At 39.5% G+C, this 17,611-nt stretch overlaps 1 protein-coding gene, 1 long non-coding RNA gene and 1 other non-coding gene across 8 annotated transcripts in view; 2 read left to right on the top strand and 1 right to left on the bottom strand.

Moving 5' to 3' along the window:
- Dgo (ankyrin repeat domain containing protein 6 diego) overlaps window positions 1-17,611 on the bottom strand; it is a 279,288-nt gene that overhangs the window by 112,763 nt on the left and 148,914 nt on the right. The window lies entirely within an intron of this gene.
- LOC143144569 (uncharacterized) overlaps window positions 1-17,611 on the top strand; it is an 89,883-nt gene that overhangs the window by 49,978 nt on the left and 22,294 nt on the right. The window contains exon 2 of the long non-coding RNA XR_012991449.1: window positions 844-1,028. This is a non-coding gene — a long non-coding RNA (uncharacterized LOC143144569). The remainder of the gene's footprint in view (window positions 1-843; window positions 1,029-17,611) is intronic.
- Window positions 17,019-17,091, top strand: Trnar-ucg (transfer RNA arginine (anticodon UCG)). The gene has a single exon. It is a non-coding gene; the product is annotated as a tRNA-Arg (tRNA).

The raw sequence follows: 17,611 nt of genomic DNA, 5'->3' as shown, positions 1-17,611 counted from the left end.
GATACAGTCGTAAATTATTCCGGTGCATCGTTTTAACCAACTAATTGAATTTTCTAATTAATCGCGACTCTTAAATAATCATCGACGAGATTCACCGAATGTTGATAAACGCATCGTAGCAATGCGCGTGCACAGATGGAATTCAACACGGAAAATGTGAAAACGAAGTACAGTGTGTAGAATATAGCATAAAATGTGTAACAATTAAAATGATTACTCGGTGCAAGAGAAAGAAGATAATTCGACGCGCGTAATTCCAAGTTTCTCGTTCTTTTCTTTCAATAAACACGTTTCGACCGAAGTGTCTTTTGATCTTTTTCGATAACGAATAAAATTAAATTTTGTAATCTACACCAAAAATAAACATTGTTATTTTTCTTCGGTATCATAGAAAGATCATAATTTTCTCGAAAAGTACAATTTTACACAAAGTAATACATATTAGTACGTACAGAATTATATAAAATATTATTCATTGATACGTACAATACTGCATCAAGTACTATATAAAATATTATTCATTGATACGTACAATATTGCATCAAGTACTATATAAAATATCATGCATCGCGTATAAAAGAACGAAATGCTCGAAACGGATGTGTACGTATGTCGATGTTATTGAGAGAAAAAGGAAAAAATTGTGAAAAAACACGGTGAATTTCTCTCTTATCTCGATCGACGATCCCGGAGACATCATCCGAAGGACGATAATTTAAAAACTACCGTGGCCATCGGCGGATTGGTCGTCCAGGGTTACCGCGATTGCTCGTGCAGGAAGTGCAGGGTGTACGGATACAGCCAATAAAACGACGAAAGTTGTTTGTCTTTTTCTTTTTGCAGGAAGCAACCGCGGACTTCTCGTGTCTGGTGTACCAGCTGACACGCTTAATCCTTGGAGCTGAAGGGGGATTAGACCAAGCCTCGAATGGGGTTTCTGGCTTCGCTGTTAATGGCTAAAAATGCGAGGATGGAAGACGGCGATGACCACTTCGCGGCGACGAATGCTAATAAGATTGTCCCCTTAAGTACGATATTTATCGAAAGATATTTGGTTGGCTCTTCGCGCCGAGTTAGTATCGTAAAACACGCGGAGTAAAAGTTGATACTCAACGACACTCGGGAGACGCTCGAGCGACGATTACGTGCAACGAAGAGGAATATAAACGACAAAAAATTGTACGAATCGTTTATGGTTCGTTACTACCGTGTTGAATAATGCATCGCGAGAAACCATCGACGTTTTTCGATGGATCGCGATTCGAAAAAAAGGTAACGAATAAGCGCGTGCACTCCTCCCCCGAGTCGTAGGATAGTTAGTGAAATGTCGTAGAGACTTGAAAAAAAGAAACGGAGCGAAAATCGTTGAATCGTTTAACGGGAAAGAATCTTTCCTTGTGTTTCGTACTATTAAACTACGTACGCGTAGAATGAAATATACCTGCGTTGATTTGCAAAAAATCTACAGAACGTGATCGATAACGATTAGAGCTTTTCTTCGTGATTGTATCTTTAGTGTCCTTTGTGTTCTTGTGACTTTTGGCGATTAGTTTCTTTCGTTACTTCTTTCTTTAAGATTTTGAACATTTTTTTGTGTTATCGAGAATTATTTCGCGTATCGTTACGAACTGTATTGTTCCTACCATCTTTGTGGAAGATTCTACGAGACGATATAACGTAAAACGTTTGCATAAAAATCATCATGAGAAATATATGCACATCGAGAGAAGATGATATTGTCTTCGTATCGGGGAAATCGTGATACATTCGTGTTGCGCAACGCTTTCGACGAAACTCCGTACGATACACAGAGAATCGAAAATTATCTGACACGTGTACAGATGTTTTTACGAATGGTCGATAGTTTACGAGATGTTCAGCAATAACGATCGTGTTTCGTTCGATGCTACGACAAGTAACTATGACAACATTATTATTTCAAGAGACGCCGTGGTTCAGAGGCTGTTAACATTTCACTCGCGTTCACTTTCCTTCGAAACTATTCGAATTTGAATTCTCATCTTCTAACGCGTGTACCGCGCGAAACATCTCAAGTAGTAATTTCTCTGCTTTTACTACAATACGAACGACAATTCAATACAGTGTATTAAATTTATCACTTTTCTCTCGATGATCTTACGAAATCTGTTCCATTCTTTAAACTCGACCTCGGTCTCTGATAACGCTTTATATATTTTTATTTATCTTTAACCCTACGAAATTACACATAGAATTTTATTTCGCGATCGATCGATATTTCCAAGAGAGTGAAAGTTTACAAGCTCATCTTTCGACTTCTTTCTTCGTCTTTATTCGTTAATAGTGTTGTCATTGTCGAATTTTAATTAGAAAAATCTTTGAACACCGTCAATTCGAACGTAAAATCAGATGTCGAAGAATCGTGCGAGGTTTCCCCGTCGAGTAGCTCGTAATGGTGCACCAACACGTATAGACGTGTCTCACGAACGCCAACATGGCGTAATCGTCGTTTGAGTGTCGCGTTTGTTGAGTGGGAATCAACCTTAATTAAGTAGTACGCGTGCGTGCGTCGATTCTAATAAGCCGGATTAAGTTCAAGTGACAGTTATGAAATGAACGCTGACGAAGGTTGCGAGGAACCTTTCGCATTTAACTCACGATCAATGAGTCAACGATGCATGAGTTTACGTTTTAATGGATAGACAGGCGGCTTCACGAAAGGTGGGCACAATTCCGGGAGCGAATTATGGGCGCGACGATAACGCTAGACGACAAATTGAAACTTTTTTTCTACCTTTCAATAACTAATCCCTAGAATATAATGGTATACACTTTATTCATTGCTTTTGGTCGTAAATACTTAAAAATTAACGTCAAACTTTTGGAAAAGTGTCAGTGTGCTTAGTTACTCGCAGTAATTTTGTTTCGTGTAAGTTTTATACATTCTTACGCGTTACGAAACTTTTCGATATCGCGATACAAATATTCTAAATTCGCAGCCAATTAGCTCGGTATTATCCGCGACGAAGCATTATCATTCGTCGCGAGTAATACCGATTACCAGGTCTCACCACGTGGAGGTTGCTGCGAGCGGAGACCCGGAGGGAGATAGATGGAATCGAAGTTCCATCGATCTCCCTCGATACGCGGTACAAACGAAATTACTAAACCGCGGAGATAGAGGGAATCAATGTTCCTTCGATCTCCTGGTTTAGTTCTGCCGAGCAATTACATCGACGAACAAAACGAGGCAAAATTGGGGAAGACGCGACGCGAACCGTGGAGTTGGACCTACTAGCTCGGTCCCGTTTCCTCTCGGTGGGCCCGATTCTCAAGGAAATGCGCGACGCCGTCCACTCCGCTAGGGGAGTGCCCCGTTTCTCCCAACTCCGCAGCCAGGAGCCACGCAGAGCGTGGACCTGACTCACGGAGGATGACGAAGAGAGGGTCTTATGGAACAAGGGCTTCCGCAGGGACCGGTGCGAACACCTGCCCCTGTGTCCGCAGCATCTTCTCTCTCAAAGCAGACGCACCAGAAGAGACGGCGATCGACCGTTCGGTCCACCTCCACGGCCGGTCACTTGCTTACGCAACAAGCAGAGGTGGCCGGACTGTGAGACGAGAAGGCGAGCAAAAATAAACTAAAGATCGGTTAATTGCTCGGCAGATTACAGATGTTCGCACATGGCGGGCTTAAAACTAAATTAGTCTAAAGAAAAGTTCTGCCAAGGAATTACATCGTCGAACAAGCCGAGGCAAAATTGGGAAAGACGCGACGCGAACCGTGTAGTTGGTCTTACTAGGTCGGTCCCGTTTCCCCTCGGTGGGTCCGATTCCAGAGAAAACGAGCGACGCCATCCACTCCCCTAGAGGAGTGCCCCGTTTCTCCATCTTTACGACGAGAGGGTCTTATTTTGGAGGCTTTCGCAGGGACCGGCAAAAATGCCTGCTCCTGTGCTCGCAACATGCCCTCTCTGGAAGCGGACACACCGGAAGAGACGGCGATCGACCGTTCGGACCAACTACACGAGGAACGAGGAAGCGAGCAAAAATAAGCTAAAGATTGGATAATTGCTTGGCAGATCACAGATATTTGTACACGGTGGCCTTAAAACTAACTCATTCTAAGCTTGAAGCTAAAGATCCCGCGGCGGCTGCGATGAAAGTGTCCTGTTCTTTTTTCTTTCTCCTTTCTTCCTTCTTATTTCTTCGTTTGCCGATGTGCCTACTTAAGAGAAATAAATTGAAAATAGAAAGGAAGTTGGTCAGTGATTAAATGCAGTCATGCATAAGAAAGAAAATTAACAAAGCATTGACAGAAAAATAAATATAGAAAAACAAGTACAAATTAAAATCGGAGAACAAATAAAGTAAATTAAACGAAGGAAAAAAATGAAAAAAAGAAAAAATTAAAAAACAAAAAAGTTAGTGAATGGTCGCCAGTACCGACCACTGCCTATCAGTGGTCCGCACCGGTTACCAAGGTCAGCTGGCATCCATAGTGGTATACGTAGGGTCCAAATGACGTAAAGCGAGAGGTCCGTCCACCCCGGAGGCTCCCCGTCGAATGAAATTTTTGAAAACTGGGGGCTCCTAATATACCCACCGCAAGGTGACCTGCCGTTACTTCGATTGTCTTTGTTCGATCTAATCGAATATTTCGAATAATCGATGGCTTTTAAGCCATTATTTGTACTAGAACATTGTTAATAATTGTTTCAACTACGATCCTACGACGGTTGTTAATAATTATGATAAAGAAACATCGGGATATTGCGAAATCTGCGAAGACGAACGATTTCGGTGAACGTTTGTTCCGTCACGGGATTGTTATCAACATTTACGCGTATGCCGAAAATCAATCTTACAATATGCATCTCGTTTATGCGTTATAAATGATTAATTATTCTTCAGAAATTAATTTTGATCGATCTTCGGGTATAAATGTGTCTCTGAATGTTTTAAAGCATAGAAAGTAACAATTGTTTATTAGATACATTAATTTAACATTTGTTTAATTCTTATAATTTACACAATGCGCGTAGAAGTTGTATTTTTTACATGAAAGCCCCGAAATTTAATTAATCGCTTTTCTAGATAGAAAAATCATCGCGATGAACACTCGTGAATCGATTATCGATACGTGTAGCCTTGAGAATGTCAGTTGGATCTCAACGAAAAATTCTTTCGCGAACAAAGAATATTTCAACGAAATGATATTTTAAGCCATTATTTATACTAGGACATTGTTAAAAATTGTTTAAATTATGGTTCTACGACGATTGTTCATAATTATGATAAATAAACAACAAGATATTGTGAAATCTGCGAAGGCGAACGGTTTGAGTGAATGTTTGTTCATTTCCGCGATTGTTACTAACATTTATGTATGTTCCCAGTATTGATCGAATAATGTGCATCTTATTTATGCATTACAAATGATTAAGTAACTTATAGAAATTGATTTTGATCGAGATTCATAGTAAAACGTGTTTCGTAAAGTTTTAAAGCATAGAAAGTAATAATCGTCTATTTGGTACATTCATTTAACATTTGTTCAATTCGTATAATTTGCACAATAGGCGTAGAAGTTGTATATTTTACTTAAAAGCGTCGAAATTCAATTAATCGCTTTTCTAAATAGAAAAATCATCGCGATGAACACTCGTGAATCGATAAACAATACGTGTAGCCTTGAGAATGTTAGTTGGATCTCAACGAAAAATTCCTTCGCAAACAAAGAATATTTCAACGAAATGATATTTTAAGCCATTATTTATACTAGGATATTGTTGAAAATTGTTTAAATTATGTTTCCATGATATTTGTTAATAATTATGATAAATAAACAACAAGATATTGTGAAATCTGCGAAGGCGAACAGTTTGAGTGAATGTTTTTCATTTCCGCAATTGTTACTAACATTTATGCATGTTCCCAGTATTGATCGAATAATGTGCATCTTATTTATGCATTACAAATGATTAAGTAACTTATAGAAATTGATTTTGATCGAGATTCATAGTAAAACGTGTTTCGTAAAGTTTTAAAGCATAGAAAGTAATAATCGTCTATTTGGTACATTCATTTAACATTTGTTCAATTCGTATAATTTACACAATGCGCGTAGAAGTTGTATTTTTTACTTGAAAGCCCCGAAATTTAATTAATCGCTTTTCTAGATAGAAAAATCATCGCGATGAACACTCGTGAATCGATTATCGATACGTGTAGCCTTGAGAATGTCAGTTGGATCTCAACGAAAAATTCTTTCGCGAACAAAGAATATTTCAACGAAATGATATTTTAAGCCATTATTTATACTAGGACATTGCTAAAAATTGTTTAAATTATGTTTCCATGACATTTGTTAATAATTATGATAAATAAACAACAAGATATTGTGAAATCTGCGAAGGCGAACGGTTTGAGTGAATGTTTGTTCATTTCCGCGATTGTTACTAACATTTATGCATGTTCCGAATATTAATCGAACAATGTGCATCTTATTTATGCATTAAAAATGATCGATTCGCCTACAACAATTAATTTTGATCGATCTTCGGGTTAAACGTGTGTCTCAATGTTTTAAAGCATAGAAAGTAACAATTGTTTATTAGATACATTAATTTAACATTTGTTTAATTCTTATAATTTACACAATGCGCGTAGAAGTTGTATTTTTTACTTGAAAGCCCCGAAATTCAATTAATCGCTTTTCTAGATAGAAAAATCATCGCGATGAACACTCGTGAATCGATAAACAATACTTGTAGCCTTGAGAATGTCAGTTGGATCTCAACGAAAAATTCCTTCGCGAACAAAGAATATTTCAACGAAATGATATTTTAAGCCATTATTTATACTAGGACATTGTTAAAAATTGTTGAAAGTATGTTTCCATGACATTTGTTCATAATTATGATAAATAAACATCAAGATATTGAGTAATCTACGAAGGCGAATAGTTTCAGTGAATGTTTGTTCATTTTCGCGATTGTTATTAACAGTTACGCACGTTTCGCATATTAACATTACAATGTGCACCTTGTTCGTGCATTATAAAATATTAATTACTTTAAAAGTATTAATTCTGTTCGAAAATCGAGAAACATATGAATACCACGTTTCACTTTAATTTTCGATCGAATTTAATTTCTATAGGCAAATCAATCATTCACAATGCATAAATAAGATGCATTCTGTAACATAAATGTTCAGAACATGTGTAAATGTTAATAACAATCGCGTTTAGAAACGAACATTCACTAAAACCGTTCGCCTTCGCAGATTTCACCAATATCTTGATGTTTATTTATCATAATTATGAACAAATGTCATGGAAACATACTTTCAACAATTTTTAACAATGTCCTAGTATAAATAATGGCTTAAAATATCATTTCGTTGAAATGTTCTTTGTTCGCGAAGGAATTTTTCGTTGAGATCCAACTGACATTCTCAAGGCTACAAGTATTGTTTATCGATTCACGAGTGTTCATCGCGATGATTTTTCTATCTAGAAAAGCGATTAATTGAATTTCGGGGCTTTCAAGTAAAAAATACAACTTCTACGCGCATTGTGTAAATTATAAGAATTAAACAAATGTTAAATTAATGTATCTAATAAACAATTGTTACTTTCTATGCTTTAAAACATTGAGACACACGTTTAACCCGAAGATCGATCAAAATTAATTGTTCTAGGCGAATCGATCATTTTTAATGCATAAATAAGATGCACATTGTTCGATTAATATTCGGAACATGCATAAATGTTAGTAACAATCGCGGAAATGAACAAACATTCACTCAAACCGTTCGCCTTCGCAGATTTCACAATATCTTGTTGTTTATTTATCATAATTATTAACAAATGTCATGGAAACATAATTTAAACAATTTTTAACAATGTCCTAGTATAAATAATGGTTTAAAATATCATTTCGTTGAAATATTCTTTGTTCGCGAAAGAATTTTTCGTTGAGATCCAACTGACATTCTCAAGGCTACACGTATCGATAATCGATTCACGAGTGTTCATCGCGATGATTTTTCTATCTAGAAAAGCGATTAATTAAATTTCGGGGCTTTCAAGTAAAAAATACAACTTCTACGCGCATTGTGTAAATTATACGAATTGAACAAATGTTAAATTAATGTACCAAATAGACGATTATTACTTTCTATGCTTTAAAACTTTACGAAACACGTTTTACTATGAATCTCGATCAAAATCAATTTCTATAAGTTACTTAATCATTTGTAATGCATAAATAAGATGCACATTATTCGATCAATACTGGGAACATGCATAAATGTTAGTAACAATCGCGGAAATGAACAAACATTCACTCAAACCGTTCGCCTTCGCAGATTTCACAATATCTTGTTGTTTATTTATCATAATTATGAACAATCGTCGTAGAACCATAATTTAAACAATTTTTAACAATGTCCTAGTATAAATAATGGCTTAAAATATCATTTCGTTGAAATATTCTTTGTTCGCGAAAGAATTTTTCGTTGAGATCCAACTGACATTCTCAAGGCTACACGTATCGATAATCGATTCACGAGTGTTCATCGCGATGATTTTTCTATCTAGAAAAGCGATTAATTAAATTTCGGGGCTTTCATGTAAAAAATACAACTTCTACGCGCATTGTGTAAATTATAAGAATTAAACAAATGTTAAATTAATGTATCTAATAAACAATTGTTACTTTCTATGCTTTAAAACATTCAGAGACACATTTATACCCGAAGATCGATCAAAATTAATTTCTGAAGAATAATTAATCATTTATAACGCATAAACGAGATGCATATTGTAAGATTGATTTTCGGCTTACGCGTAAATGTTGATAACAATCCCGTGACGGAACAAACGTTCACCGAAATCGTTCGCCTTCGCAGATTTCGCAATATCCCGATGTTTCTTTATCATAATTATTAACAACCGTCGTAGGATCGTAGTTGAAACAATTATTAACAATGTTCTAGTACAAATAATGGCTTAAAAGCCATCGATTATTCGAAATATTCGATTAGATCGAACAAAGACAATCGAAGTAACGGCAGGTCACCTTGCGGTGGGTATATTAGGAGCCCCCAGTTTTCAAAAATTTCATTCGACGGGGAGCCTCCGGGGTGGACGGACCTCTCGCTTTACGTCATTTGGACCCTACGTATACCACTATGGATGCCAGCTGACCTTGGTAACCGGTGCGGACCACTGATAGGCAGTGGTCGGTACTGGCGACCATACACTAATTTTTTTTTTTTTTAATTTTTTCTTTTCTTAATTTTTTTCCTTCGTTTAATTTACTTTATTTGTTCTCCGATTTTAAATTTGTACTTGTTTTTCTATATTTATTTTTCTGTCAATGCTTGGTTAATTTTCTTTCTTATGCATGACTGCATTTAATCACTGACCAACTTCCTTTCTATTTTCAATTTATTTCTCTTAAGTAGGCACATCGGCAAACGAAGAAATAAGAAGGAAGAAAGGAGAAAGAAAAAAGAACAGGGCACTTTCATCGCAGCCGCCGCGGGATCTTTAGCTTCAAGCTTAGAATGAGTTAGTTTTAAGGCCACCGTGTACAAATATCTGTGATCTGCCAAGCAATTATCCAATCTTTAGCTTATTTTTGCTCGCTTCCTCGTTCCTCGTGTAGTTGGTCCGAACGGTCGATCGCCGTCTCTTCCGGTGTGTCCGCTTCCAGAGAGGGCATGTTGCGAGCACAGGAGCAGGCATTTTTGCCGGTCCCTGCGAAAGCCTCCAAAATAAGACCCTCTCGTCGTAAAGATGGAGAAACGGGGCACTCCTCTAGGGGAGTGGATGGCGTCGCTCGTTTTCTCTGGAATCGGACCCACCGAGGGGAAACGGGACCGACCTAGTAAGACCAACTACACGGTTCGCGTCGCGTCTTTCCCAATTTTGCCTCGTCTTGTTCGACGATGTAATTCCTTGGCAGAACTTTTCTTTAGACTAATTTAGTTTTAAGCCCGCCATGTGCGAACATCTGTAATCTGCCGAGCAATTAACCGATCTTTAGTTTATTTTTGCTCGCCTTCTCGTCTCACAGTCCGGCCACCTCTGCTTGTTGCGTAAGCAAGTGACCGGCCGTGGAGGTGGACCGAACGGTCGATCGCCGTCTCTTCTGGTGCGTCTGCTTTGAGAGAGAAAATGCTGCGGACACAGGGGCAGGTGTTCGCACCGGTCCCTGCGGAAGCCCTTGTTCCATAAGACCCTCTCTTCGTCATCCTCCGTGAGTCAGGTCCACGCTCTGCGTGGCTCCTGGCTGCGGAGTTGGGAGAAACGGGGCACTCCCCTAGCGGAGTGGACGGCGTCGCGCATTTCCTTGAGAATCGGGCCCACCGAGGGGAAACGGGACCGAGCTAGTAGGACCAACTCCACGGTTCGCGTCGCGTCTTCCCCAATTTTGCCTCGTTTTGTTCGTCGATGTAATTGCTCGGCAGAACTAAACCAGGAGATCGAAGGAACATTGATTCCCTCTATCTCCGCGGTTTAGTAATTTCGTTTGTACCGCGTATCGAGGGAGATCGATGGAACTTCGATTCCATCTATCTCCCTCCGGGTCTCCACTCGCAGCAACCTCCACGTGGTGAGACCTGGTAATCGGTATTACTCGCGACGAACGATAATGCTTCGTCGCGGATAATACCGAGCTAATTGGCTGCGAATTTAGAATATTTGTATCGCGATATCGAAAAGTTTCGTAACGCGTAAGAATGTATAAAACTTACACGAAACAAAATTACTGCGAGTAACTGAGCACACTGACACTTTTCCAAAAGTTTGACGTTAATTTTTAAGTATTTACGACCAAAAGCAATTAATAAAATGTATACCATTATAATCTACAAGACTCTCCTCTATTTTTGAAGATCAAGTAGAACTTTCTATCGTTTTTATTGCATAACTGTAACCTTATTTATAACTTTTCTGCATCGGTGCACGACGAACGAGGCATAAATAAGTAGTTTTCGGAGAACAGGCGCGCCGGAATATTTCCGTGTAAGGCTTTTGCGAGGAGAAGTTGACTGTTTACCGAGAATCGTAATAATAACCGAGTATCTCTCGTAAAACATAACGTTAGGTTTAGTATACGGCCCTTTATGGTCTATTCGTTGAGTTCGTTTCGACGTTGCGGTACAGATCATTACCAACGAGTTTTACCTACAAGGTGGGGAAGCCTTCGATGAGACGCAATGGTCTGTGACTGACTCGCGAGATGAACAGGAAGACGTTTCTCTTGAACGGAAAAAGCTCACATTCCGCGGGAATTATGAGAAAAGTCCGCGAGATGAACCATTGTGGACTGCTGTCAATCAGCTAACAGCGAGTTATTTGCGCGATTCGTGAAGGAACGGGTAAAGGGCACTAAAAATAATATAGCTTCTTGCTCGAGTTCGTAAAGATACACGAATCGGAATAATTCGAACTAGATACTTCGTTTAAAAAAAATTAAGTATTGGGTAAACATTTTATAGTATTTACTTTAAAATTTTACACATGTCAGGTTGATGTATAAATTTATCGATACGTTGCGATGCCCTCTTGGTCGATATTTAAACAAATCGCGTTTTAATATTCAACGCTACCTATTCCAATATTTTGGAAATCTCTGCACTACCGGCGGTTCCTTTCTATACTTCCACGTATGCGTAATGAAGAAACTTCCCACTACAATCGCTATTATTCGCAACAATAACAAAGAGGCCTCGAAATATGGGAGTGCGTTCATAAATTGTCAACCCAAAGTACTGTTAGTAAAGTTCATCAATCGTGAACCCAAAGTACTTATAGTAAAGTTCATAAATTGTGAACCCAAAGTACAGTTAGTAGTGGGTTCACAACTCACTCAAGTTCATCAATCGTGAACTCAAAGTACTGTTAGTAAAATTCATCAATTGTCAACCAAAAGTACCGTTAATAAAGTTCATAAATCGTGAACCCAAAGTACTTATAGTAAATTTCATAAATTGTGAACCCAAAATACAGTTAGCAGTGGATTCACAACTCACTCAAGTTCATCAATCGTGAACTCGAAGTACTGTTAGCAAAATTCATCAATTGTCAACCAAAAGTACAGTTAGCAAAGTTCATCAATCGTGAACCCAAAGTACTTATAGTAAAGTTCATAAATTGTGAACCCAAAGTACAGTTGGTAGTGGATTCACAACTCACTCAAGTTCATCAATCGTGAACTCAAAGTACGGTTAGTAAAATTCATCAATTGTCAACCAAAAGTACAGTTAGCAAAGTTCATCAATCGTGAACCCAAAGTATCGTTAGTAAAGTTCATAAATTGTCAACTCCAAATACTGTTGGTAAATTTCATAAATCGTGAACCCAAAGTATCATTAGTAAAGTTCATAAATTGTGAAGGCAAAGTAGCTGAAAAAAAAGAAAAAAAGAAACTACTTTCTCGAGAAGTAGAACGAAGTTCGAGAGTGATCCTCCGCGCGTTATCGAGTAAGGGGGTTGGAGCGTGTTCGCGAGGTAAGCGAACCGCGAAGACTGAACGACTCGCGCCGCTCGGTCCGTGAGATTTATCGCGACGGGGTTAATCGCGGTCGATTCTAGGTCCTAGGGTACAAAGCGCGAATAAATCACAAAGAGCGGATGCGTGGCGGCGAGCGAGGAAACACTTGTTCGCTCGAAACGACCGCGAACGGAGACAATGGCCCGCTTTCACCGGGGCAATCGGTACGGGGTATCGCGTGGCCCTCGCAATGGCAGACAGGCCTTTCTGGCTCGCGTTATGCCACCCGTCGTTAGTTAACGCCATAAATGGGAAACGGGCCCCGGCCACGACGAAAGTTCATGATGCACGTTGGTTACGTCAATTACGCGCTTTAGTCCGCAGCGGGCTTCCATCACGCGAAACGTTGAATACGCGCGACCGTTCGCGGACGTTTCGACGTCCTTTACGCGGAGGAATCTAAATTAACCGGGGAAACCCCGAGAGCCCTTTGTTGCATCGCTCGAGACACCGCGCCGAACGGTTTGTTCGATCGTACGGCTCCCTATCCTAGATTTCTCGCCCATTCTCGGATTTCATTTGTCGTACGTACAACGAATCGACGGAACGGATACTTTTTCGAGGTATCGTCGTTCGGAACGATCCACGATCCGTGAAAATATTTCGTGGTCGTTACGACGCGCGAGAAATTATCGTTGATTCGCCTGAGTCGATCCGAGAAAGTATTCCGGGTAGTTGCGTTTATAATTTACGAACACGCTCGTCTTTCGAGGCTTCTCTATTTATTATTATTAATAATAGTAATAGTAGTGGGAAATTTCTCTATTGCGCAGAAATATATATATATATGGATCTATACAGAAGTGAAATGTAAATAGAATACATACTCAAGAAGAAAACCTAATCTTCTTATATTACAACCCTCGGAAGTTACTTGTAAGTTCGACTCTTAAATTCTTCGCTTGGAAAAAATCTTTCATTCTCGTTGCTCGAGATCGGTTACTATTGTGTATCGCATTCGGAGCAAAAATTTGCATGTCTCAAGTTTGTTAATAATTCTATGAAAATGGTTCGATTTTTTTTTTTTTAATTCAATGCGAGTCGAAAACAGACGCGTCGGTTTTAATCTCGAACGTGTGATTTCTCGCGACGTGAACGCGCAGCGAAAAGCTTCGTCGCGGTCTGCACGTAGAGACAATACTGAATTTTGTATTCGCCGCCAAAGTGGGAAGATAAAAAAAAAAAAAAAAAGAAAAGAAAAAAGAAAAAGGAAAAGAACTTTGTCGGCGGGTACGTCTGGAAAGTTTTAGGTGGCACGTTTCTATGAAATAAATATGTTGCACGAGTGCGTGCACGACGTTCACAGAAATACGTTCTCCCACGCACGATCGACGAGTATCCGGAGGAGTGTTTAATGTATTCACCCCTCTTTCCAGAAGAGTCAGCCGAGGCATGCTAATTGCCTTTTGGACAATAGTGGGATACCGCGTTGGCATGCGATTCTCTGAGCACGTTCTACCTTACATCGGGAATAATTTCGTTTGATTTCAGCTGCGCGCGCGATTCCGACTTCTCGCGATTTCAGAATTCTGTCGTTACCTTCGAATTCGCGAAAAGAGAAACCACGCTCGGCGGTGCTTTGCACCGAGTGTTCGTAAATACGACACGATGCCCTGAATACCTGTCCTACAGCGTTACCTGCGACTTTCGTCGGGTCGTAATGGATAAATATCCGTGGATAAATACCATTCGAAAGAAAAATTTATACAGGCGAACACTCCAAGACGTTCTAATCTCCGAGTGTTGTTTCTTTAATTTCTTCCGTTCCTATTGCTCGAAAGATACTTCGTTTCGATCCGTTTGCCTTGGTTGCACCGTTTGTGGATACAAAATATACGAAAATAAAATTAAGTAAATAGTATTATAAATGAAAAAAAAGTAGCTAACCCCGAAGAATGGTTCGAAACTGAGTTTAACTATAGAAAATGAAGTGCAAGTAAATCTAATCTTAGAAAATGATTTAGAGGTAAATCCAAGTGATCGAATCCGACCTTAAAGTATTACTAAAATTGAAATCTAAGAACTTAAATGTATCTTCAAAGAATCGTTTCGAACTAAATCCACGAAACTGCGAAATCTACAAAATCGAATCGAATCTCGAAAAACTGCATCGAACTAAATCCAAGAAACTGAATCTAACCTCCCAAGAGTAGCTCGAAACAAAATTCAACAACTAAGAATAGAACGAGGTAGAAAACCGTGTACCAGGTTGTTCGATAAATTTTGCCCCTTTTCTCCATCGTAAAAAAATTACTATGACGCTTCAACTTTGAACAACTGTAAGTACCTACGTGAAACTTCACGCATCTAGGTAGTACCAATCTTTAGAAAAATAAACCAAATAGCTTTGTTTCTTATCGAACGACGAAACCTATCGAGCAACCTGTTACACGAAGCTGCGTACACGAGCTAATCGTTAGATTTTTGGGAACACGTCGAAGGGTCCAGTCTCTCGTTCTTCGAAAAAAAAGAAAAGAAAAGAAAAGAAAAAATCGTTCGCAGCCGAATACGCGCCGTGACTTTCTTTCCCACGAGCGGCGAGCATTGGTAGGACTGTTCCTGGACAATGCAACAGTATCGTTTACCGGTGCTGCGCGGCAGATCGGCGCAGAGCGATGCTCGCTACGAGACGCGAGTTCACAGGACACGTGGTACGCGTGGCGTTCGTTCGAGTGAAACTGGCCCCGCTTTTATCGTCCGAATAAAACCGAGATCGCGAGCTCGGGCGACGGAAGGGAGGGGGGCGGGTACCGAGGAACCGGTACGGGGTGGGGGTTACGCGAAACGACAACGTAACATTTGTCTAACTAACAAGCTACACACCGAGGCGGGAACTGTTAAATCATCCTGTATCAAGTATATTTACCGAAGGATAAAACGTCCGGGCTCTTCTGAATTTATTGCGCGGCCTTGATTTATCTCGCGAGAGGATCCCTGTTAGCCGTTTCGTGTGCGCATCCCAAGCGAAAGAAACCGCGACGGGGCAACGGCTCGGGCCCGAGCGTATTTATCGTCGATCAAACGCGTATATCTGCATGCGAAATTGTTTTTGCGCGGCACGATGACCGCCACGTTTCTGCGGGAATCGTGTAACGGCCGCCGGAGGCGTCCTCGGCGGCGTCGAATGCTCGAACGATAATTGCCGCGTGTCTAGCGCCGCGTCGTTATTTTCATTAGGTCTCGAGAGACCGAGCGGAATCAACCGTGGTTAGATCCGTTCGTTGGAGAATACGCGCGGCGAGGGCCAATGATTTAAATACCTACTCGAGTCGAACAATACCTCTAGACGGATCCGAATTTCTTTCTTCTCACGTTTCGTCGTCGGTTCAGAGGTTAGGTACTTTCGACGGAGGCAGACATTTTGGATCGGTTTGCTATTTAGAGGTTACCGGTGTTTCGGACGATTTACCACGATTGGGTTCTTCGGAAAGTCATTTAGTTTTCCAAAATTGAGAATTTATAGTTTAATAAAATGTTTGTACGTTTTAAAAGAATCGTATTTCATTTTCGTCGAGAAAAATGAAACGGCTTTCCGGAACGACCCAATATTATTATTAGTGGTCAGCGTTCGATGTGACGGAAACGAAATTTTATTTATAGTATTTGAGAATGTTGTTGTAACAACACGAGGATCTAGGAAAGGAAAAGATGCAGAGATGTAATTTTTGGAGTAGTTTCGGGAATAAGGAGAGATTCTATTTTTTTTTGGGGGGAAGTTTTCGTTTGTTTTTTGCTATTGGGTAGCAAAGGGGAATAATTTTGCTAAGTATACCTTAGCGCTGGAGGAGCACGAACAATATATGTTAATCGTACGCAGAACGCGTCTTCTGTGTATTTTTTATATTAGCTTGTGGCACGAGTGCATAATTTTTCCGATAGAGACACTTGGAACTAAAATACATAAACGTAACGATGGATAATACGTAGATTTTACGCCATTTGGTGAAATTGAATGATAATTAAATTGAAAAGTACAAAAAACTTGTTATCGAAGAGACGATGGTTAACGTTTATCGCGTTAAAATGAGGATGAAAGCTATGCAGATGCCATCTTGCGGGACTCTTATTTTACAACGAGCTTGTATCGTTCGTGGAACGCCCATGTGCGTTTACCGCACGTGCGAGACGATACCCGGTATATCTACGGTCGTAGAAAAAGAACGAAAGAAAACTATGAAAATACACCGTGTGACTTCTGACTACGTACTATAAGTAAACAACAATGCTTGGGCCGCAATGTTCTTACAGTATATGCAGTATAAATACAACAATGTTTCGTCGCGTATAAAGACAACAAACATTTGTATATTTTAGAATATTGACGAGTCGATCGATATTAGAAGGTACTCGTGACGTCGAGTCGCTATTCTTCGCACATTTTAAGTGATTATTTAATCGAAGTACATTCCAACGAACGGTTCAGTTTACGTACAGTTATAAAGTTTAGGGTAACTACCCCTAACAGACCGTGTGGCCTAACGGATAAGGCGTCGGACTTCGGATCCGAAGATTGCAGGTTCGAATCCTGTCACGGTCGAGATCATTTTTTTTCCTCTTTTTTCGACAAAATGACACTTTCGCGACATCGCTCGATGCACGCGAATAAATGAAAATTCTCAAGAATTTAATGACTCGAAATATTCTTTTCGTGTCGTATCCACCTTATCGAACGGATTCTCTTTAATGTAAAATAAATTGTACAGTTTCACGAATAGTTTGTAAATTGATATCCAATCGGTAATTAAAATTTATTTTCTTCGAATACGTCAATTGTGTTTTACGTAAAATAAATGTTATTTTCTGGATAATATTGCTCGGAGAATACGTTTACCATTACTGGTCAAATATTATCGCGTTATCTGCTAGAATAACTCTATTTGAGTAGATTAAGCGGTTTTCTCGGGAGCTCGACTACGTCCGGTGGCGATAAGTAAACTGCTTATGTTGGAACGCTGATAAATTTGACTATGCTCGCTACGAACAACGTCACGGTGATAAGCGAACGTTAAAAGATACATCAAATTATACGAAATGCGTATAAACTGTTATATTAATAC

Source organism: Ptiloglossa arizonensis, chromosome 3, assembly GCF_051014685.1.
Source record: "Ptiloglossa arizonensis isolate GNS036 chromosome 3, iyPtiAriz1_principal, whole genome shotgun sequence".
Classification (NCBI taxonomy): Eukaryota; Metazoa; Arthropoda; class Insecta; order Hymenoptera; family Colletidae; genus Ptiloglossa; species Ptiloglossa arizonensis.
The sequence above is the reverse complement of the archived record's forward strand: the minus strand, read 5'-3'. Positions and strand labels throughout refer to the sequence as shown.